We start from the raw sequence: 6,914 nt of genomic DNA, 5'->3' as shown, positions 1-6,914 counted from the left end.
ACTCTGTTTTGATGGCTGCTTCCGGGTCTAAGTACACGTTTTGCATGAGCATAATCATGTGTTCTTGGATTCCTATTGTTTTCAATTCTAGCCACAATTTGTTGTGATTCACATAGTCAAATGCTTTTGCATAGTCCATGAAACACAGATAAACATTTGTCTCATACTCTCTACTTTCATCCAAGATACATCTGACATTAGCTATGATGTCCCTAGTGCTATGGCCTCTTCTAAATCCAGCTTATATTTCTGGTAGTTTGTGTCAATGTACTGTTCCAAACATTTTGGATGATCTTCAACAGGGTTTTGCTTGCATGTGATATTAGTGATTCTGGTCCATAATTTCCACACTCGGTAAATTACCTCTTTTTGAATGGCAATAAATATGGCTTTCTTCTAATCAGTGGGTCAGGTAGTTGTCCTCCAGATTTCTTGGCACAAACTGGTAAGTACATCCAGGGCTGCATCTATATGTTAAAAAATATGTCAATTGGCATTCCATCAATTCCTGGAGTCTTGTTTTATTCCCCTTCTTGACCATATGTTGTTCCATGAAATTCTTCTGTGCCAGCTAGTTCATTTTGGTAGTAGAAGTAAAATTTCTCTCCTTAGAGATTACTGGGGAAAACTTCATTGTAACTATGCTCTTCTGCTGAACCAGCTAGAACCAGTCTTGGGCACACTAAAGTCATCCAAAAAAAACATACCAAATATTCCAATCATCTCAAGGCTGACCCTTTGTTTGAGCTCCCTTCTTTGACCATCCTCACTCCTTCTAAGCCCAAATGAAATTAGCCAACTGGCAAGGAATCAGACTTTGGATCAAGCTTTTGTATCAAGGATAAAAACCCAGGCGAACTGCCCACCTGCTATGCTTGTCAGTCACTGTTGTTATGTGCCGCCTAGTCTCTTGCGACTCATAGCAACCCTATATACTGAACTGTTCTGAACCCAGCTCTATCTTGAGCCAAATTTATTGTCTCTGACACATCTACCCCCATTACCCTAGTGAATGAATCTTTCCAACTAATCCAAGGTCTTCCTCTCTTGTGTTGTCCCTTGATGTTGCTCTCCAAGGACTGGTTCCTCTTTGCTGAAAGTATGTCAGAAGAAGTTTCAAAATTTTTGTCTTTAAGGAGTAGCCTCATTTCACATTCTTTAGAACAAATCTGTTTGTTCTCCTAGCAGTCCATGGTATATTTGATACTCTTCTCCAACACCATAACTCAAAGGCCTCAATTCTTCTTCTATCATCCTTACTCATTGTCCAGCTCTATGATACATAGCAAGTAGCTATGAAGACTTTGGCCTGGATCATGTATCTAGACTGACATTGTTACTCTTTAGTACTCTGGAGAGGTCCCCAGCAGCAGATTTTCCCAGTGCAATGTGTCTTTGATTTTCTAGCTACTGGTACCAAAGAGTATTATGAAGCCAAGCAGGCTGAAGCTGTCAACAATTTCAATCTCTTCATTATCTATCATGATGCTGCCAATTGGCCCATGGTGAGAATCTTTGTCTTCTTGATGTTGAGCTTCAATCCATATTGAAGGCTGCAGTCCTTGACCTTCTGCAGCAAATGCCTAAGGTCCTCCTCAGTTTCAGCAAGCAAGGTTGCACAACACAAGTCGTTGATGAGTCTTCCTCCAAACCTGATACCACATTCTTCTTTATAGTCCATCCTCCCGGATGATCTGTTCCACATATAGATTGAAAATATATGGAGATAGGATGCATCCCTAGTGTATACCTTTCCTGATTCTGAATCATGCAGTGTTTCCTTGCTCTATTCTAATGACGTTCCTCTTGGTTCAAATATAGGTTTCACATAAGCACAATCAAGTGTTCAGGGATTCCCATTTTTCTGAGTTGTTACCTACTCAGTCAAATGCCTTTGCATAGTCAATGAACCACAGATAGACATTCCTCTGATTTCAGCTAAGATCCATCTAACATTGGGATAATATCTCTCATGCCATAACCCCTTCTAAATCCAGCCTGTACATCTGGCAGTTCTCGGTTGATGTACTTTTCCAATAGTTTACGGATAATTTTCAGCAGGATATTGTTTACTTGCGATATTAATGATATTGTTTTATAATTTCCACACTCTCTTGGGTCAGCTTTTTTTTTTTTGAATGGGAACAAATATGGACCTCTTCCAGTCCGTTGGCCATGTGGTTGTCCTCAAGATTTCTTGGCACAACTTGGTGAACATATACAAGGCAGCATCCATTTGTTGGAATATGTCAATTGGTATGCCATCAATTCCTGGAGGCTTGGTTTTTTTTGCCAATTTTTTCAGAACAGCTTGAACTTCCTCCTTCATCACCACAGGTTCTCAATCATGTGTTATTTCATGAAATTCTGCTGCATCAGAAAAATTTTTTTTTTTTTTTTTTGTATTGTGACTCTTGTTTCCTGGATCATTTAACGTTCTGCCCCACAGCATCCTTAAATATTGCACCTGGAAGCTTGAATTTGTTCTTCAGTTCCTTCAGCTTAAGAAATGCTAAGCTTTTCAGGATACTTGGAAGACTGTTTATGTTGTGGATTAGGACTACTAGAGTTTTTCTTAAATGAAGCTTATAGTCCTTGTTTTTTGTTCTAGGTCCATAATCCACCTTGAGTTGGTTTTTGTATATGGAGTAAGGTATGGATCTTGCTTGAGTCTTCTGCAGATGTCTTTCCAATTTTGGCAACACCATAGTTAAAAAGGCTGTCATTTCCCCACTTAACTGATTTCATCTCCTTGTCAAAAATCAGTTGACCGCAAAAACCATCACAAAGGACAAAGAAGGTCACTACATAGTGCTCAAAGGGTGAGTACAACTAGAGGATATAACAATAATGAATATCTAGGCACCAAATGAAAGACCTGTGAAATATATAAAACATACATTAACAAAATTGAAAAAGGAGATAGACAAGACTACTATAGTTTTTGGAGACTTCAATACATCCCTTTCAAGAAAAGATAGAACTACCAAAAAGAATCTCAATAAAGATACTCAAGAATTAAGCCACACAATTAACCAGCTCTATCTTATAGATATTTATGGCTAATGCACCCCCAAAAAGCACAATATGCTTTCTTTTCCAATATGCGTGGAGCAGACCTTCAATCCCTCAGATCCCGACTGTGTGGACCGGCTCCTACAATGCATTAGCCAGGCAGTGCCCCTCTTCTCTAAAAATGTTCATTCTACAAAATTTGTGACTTACTTCTGTGAGCAGGTTCTTCCTAACCTCAGTTCCTTGACTGCCCCTGTGGAGGGTCTTGACATACAATTGGAGGTATTGAAACTGTTGGCAGAGATGAATCCATTTTGTGGTGACATGGAAAAGCTAGAGACAAATTTAAGGAAACTGTTCGATAAGTTGTTGGAGTTCATGCCTCTCCCATCAGAAGAAGTGGAAAATGGAGAGAACGCTGGCATTGAAGAACCTAAGCTGCAGTTCAGTTATGTGGATTGTCTGTTATACAGCTTTCACCAGTTGGGTGGAAAACGTCCAGATTTCCTAACAATCAAACTGAATGCAGAAAAGCTCAAAGATTTCAAAATCAGGCTTCAGTACTTTGCACTAGGCCTGCAGGTTTATATCAGACAACTTCACTTGGCTCTGCAGGGGAAAACAGGAGAGGCCTTAAAGACAGAAGAGAACAAGATTAAAGTTGTTGCATTGAAAATCACAAATAATATCAATGTTTTAATCAAGGATCTCTTCCACATTCCTCCTTCTTATAAGAGCACAGTAACATTATCCTGGAAGCCCGTACAGAAGGTTGAGTTGGGGCAAAAGAGAACCAGTGAAGATACGACTTCAGGTTCACCACCCAAAAAAGTCTACAGCAGGACCAAAAAGGGATGCCAGACAAATTTATAATCCTCCTAGTGGAAACTACAGCAGCAATTTGGGCAATTTTAATTATGAGAAGAGAGGAGCCTTCAGGGGAAGCAGAGGTGGCCGAGGCTGGGGAGCACGAGGAAATCGAAGTCGGGGATGACTCTACTAAACAAGACATCACATTTTTCAGCATTGTCATGAGCTTAATATACTTAAAGTCAACTACTCATTGGATTGCCAGGGATGTCCCTTTAGAAGGACTGCTGCCTTCAGCTAAAAACTTAATGTTCTTTATATCTTTGTATGTATGATCTACTTTGTGTCCAAGGTAAAACCGCAGTGATATTTTTGGATGCTTTGTCTAAAATCTTGACTTGTTTTTGCAATATTCCCATTATTCAAACATCACATTGCGACTCTCTTTAAACATCATGGTAGAGTGGTTTCAAGTAAAAAATGTAATGAAATCTGGTCTATTTTGATAATTGGGAAATATCAGCAGTTTTAAAAGGTTACTGTTTCCCTTTCCCCTCTCCCTTATTTTATCACTCAGTATGTGGAGAAGAGTAACAGTTAGTCCTTACATTGATATTTAGTAAAGTTGCTAGGAAATGGTATACCATTCCTACCTAAGGTTATGAAAGCAAAACTTTTCAGCACTCATAAAATATATATATACAGAAATGACATTAAATTTTCAGGAAACTACATTATTTCGCACTGCTTACATAACTTTTCTCCATATACTGTGATGCAAACCTTTGAACATGGAATTTTACTATGAGAATACAAATGTATATTTGTTTAATATCACATATACATACATAGCATATATGTAATTATGTATATGCATGCTGTAAAACTTGACTATAAACATAAGTCATTATTTTAAATTCCAGGAACCGGTAGACTTTGATGCAGTGATTCTCTTTTGAGGCTGAATCTTTTATGGACTTGGCATCTGGATGTTTTTCCCCCACAGTGAGGAATTCTGAGTCAGTCAGTAGCACTTACATGATTATTGTTATTTAAAAAAAAAACAAAAAAAAAAAACAAAACAACAAAAAACTGGCTTTTCAAAGTTTGGAGATATCTATTATTGAACTATAGCCAAAATGTAAAATCTGATGTACATATAGGTTTTTATAAGAGGAAATAGTGTAAGTTAGAATTTGGGGTTATAATAACCAGGGCTACCCAGGAAAAGTAACTTGGTAACTTGATGTAATGGTAAAAAAGGGATGCTCCCTTGATTTGTTTTTGCCACTTTTAAGATTTTAACTTCTCAGGTTATTAATCAAAATTAATGTATAAGTTAGCCAATAGACTCTTAGGTTTAAACAACAGATGGGGGTTTGTGGAGTGTTTACTGTCGTGGGCATTTTTAGTAGCATAGTCTCTTGCTCTATATTTGAATGTTTCATATGTTTTTGTTCCACAGTTAATCCTCCTCCTCTAAGTTTGCTATTCAAATCTAGTCCTGAATGACATTTTTTAGTAGTTTGATGTACTTTGATGAACAGTCTGTGAATCCAATGCAACTAACTTTCTTCCTTGTTGTTCATTAATGTGTTCCTAGACAGTTCTGCATTGTGGGGAGGAAAAATGGAAAAATCCTTTGCTAGAATTACTGCACATGTTTATGGGAAAATATTTTTAAAAGCTAGAGTGGTAAAACTGAGCAAAGGAAGTTGGTCAGCTTGATATGGAGTGGTGGCAATAATCTATAAACATTCCGAAAGACTATGAGCTGAACCTAAGCTTTCTTGGAATCTGAACAAACAGGAGCATGCATTTGCCATTTGAAAACTGTAACCAGTGACCAGCTAGTCTAGGTTTCAGAGGCACAACAGCCAGTGGCCTACTGCCATTTCAAGTACAGAAACTATATTGGGGCTATAGTTGTAAACATTTGAACAGTGTAAGTTACTTTTTTTTTAAGCATAGTTTTAAACTTAACACTGAGCAGAAGTCACTGATTTCCAGTGTTTAATCATGAGTTTGTGTTCCTTCCCTCACTGTTTCCCTTAAAGCAATAGTGTACAACTTAGGTCATTTTTGCTTGCAATTTCTGAATGAGGAACTTCATGCCATAGATTCCCCCCCGCCCCCCCGCAAAATGCAAGACACCTGTTTGTCACCTGATCAAATGTAAATGGTCCCTCCCTTATGTTTTTGAATAAAACTCCTTTTGTAATTTTAAAAAAAAAAACCCATCTCTATCTTGATATAATTTCAGCTACCTCAAAATTTGTAAATTTTGTAATCAAATAATTTTCTTCTCATTTTGCTTGATAGTTGTTAACATTTACCAATTTGATTTTGTCAGTGATTTCATCAAAGTTTTTTTTCATCCATCCATAGAAAGTACCTAAATTCCCTATCAGGTATCTCTGAATCCACTCCTTTTTCAGAACGGTTTTTGGGTCTAAATTTTGGCTACTTGTTTGGCTACTTTACCTTTTTTGTGTTAATTGAGGTTGTCTCTAAGACATTAGAGTGGTGTATTTAATACATATCTGTGTAATAGGTATTTACTCCAGGTTTTAGTTTTGTCTACATTTTTGTTTACTTTGTATTTCTATATCTCTGTGTGGTAGGTGAAGTAGAGGATGAAACTGTGGACACGTAACTCTCTTCATTGTTCATTTAGAACAGTTGAGGGTGGGTTGTTGTGCTTGTGTTGTCCATAGTCTATCATGGATCAGGTGTGATAGATGTGAGTGGGAGTGCCTTTTGAAAGAGTAGAGCAGCAGGAGGTATGGATACGGCTCAGACATGTGGATACAGTTGCTGTCATTCACTGTTGAAACAAAAAAATGAAAACAAGAAAGAGTAAATAAAGAAATTGAAATATTAAGATATTTCTGGTTTTCGGTGCTTGAGTGAAAGTTTACAAAGTAGCTATGTTTTTTCTTTTTTCTAAAATTTTTTTATTATTAAATTTTACTAGTTTTAATGAACATTTACAGGGACTTTGGATTTTCATTTCTTCATTGCTGCACCATTCTCTCTACCCTCCTCCCCAGTTTGTTCTTCTTCCCCCGCCATCCGAATGTCTGTTT

At 37.4% G+C, this 6,914-nt stretch overlaps 1 pseudogene across 1 annotated transcript; it reads left to right on the top strand.

Annotated features, from left to right (window-relative positions):
• The first annotated feature begins 3,087 nt into the window (after window positions 1–3,087).
• On the top strand, window positions 3,088–4,018 carry LOC102873158 (annotated as a pseudogene). The gene has a single exon (XR_438958.1). The product of XR_438958.1 is annotated as an apoptosis inhibitor 5-like (transcript).
• The last annotated feature ends 2,896 nt before the right edge of the window (window positions 4,019–6,914 follow it).

Source organism: Elephantulus edwardii, unplaced genomic scaffold (genome assembly GCF_000299155.1).
Source record: "Elephantulus edwardii isolate Elephantulus edwardi_28Jun2011 unplaced genomic scaffold, EleEdw1.0 scaffold00172, whole genome shotgun sequence".
Lineage (NCBI taxonomy): Eukaryota > Metazoa > Chordata > Mammalia > Macroscelidea > Macroscelididae > Elephantulus > Elephantulus edwardii.
The sequence above is the reverse complement of the archived record's forward strand: the minus strand, read 5'-3'. Positions and strand labels throughout refer to the sequence as shown.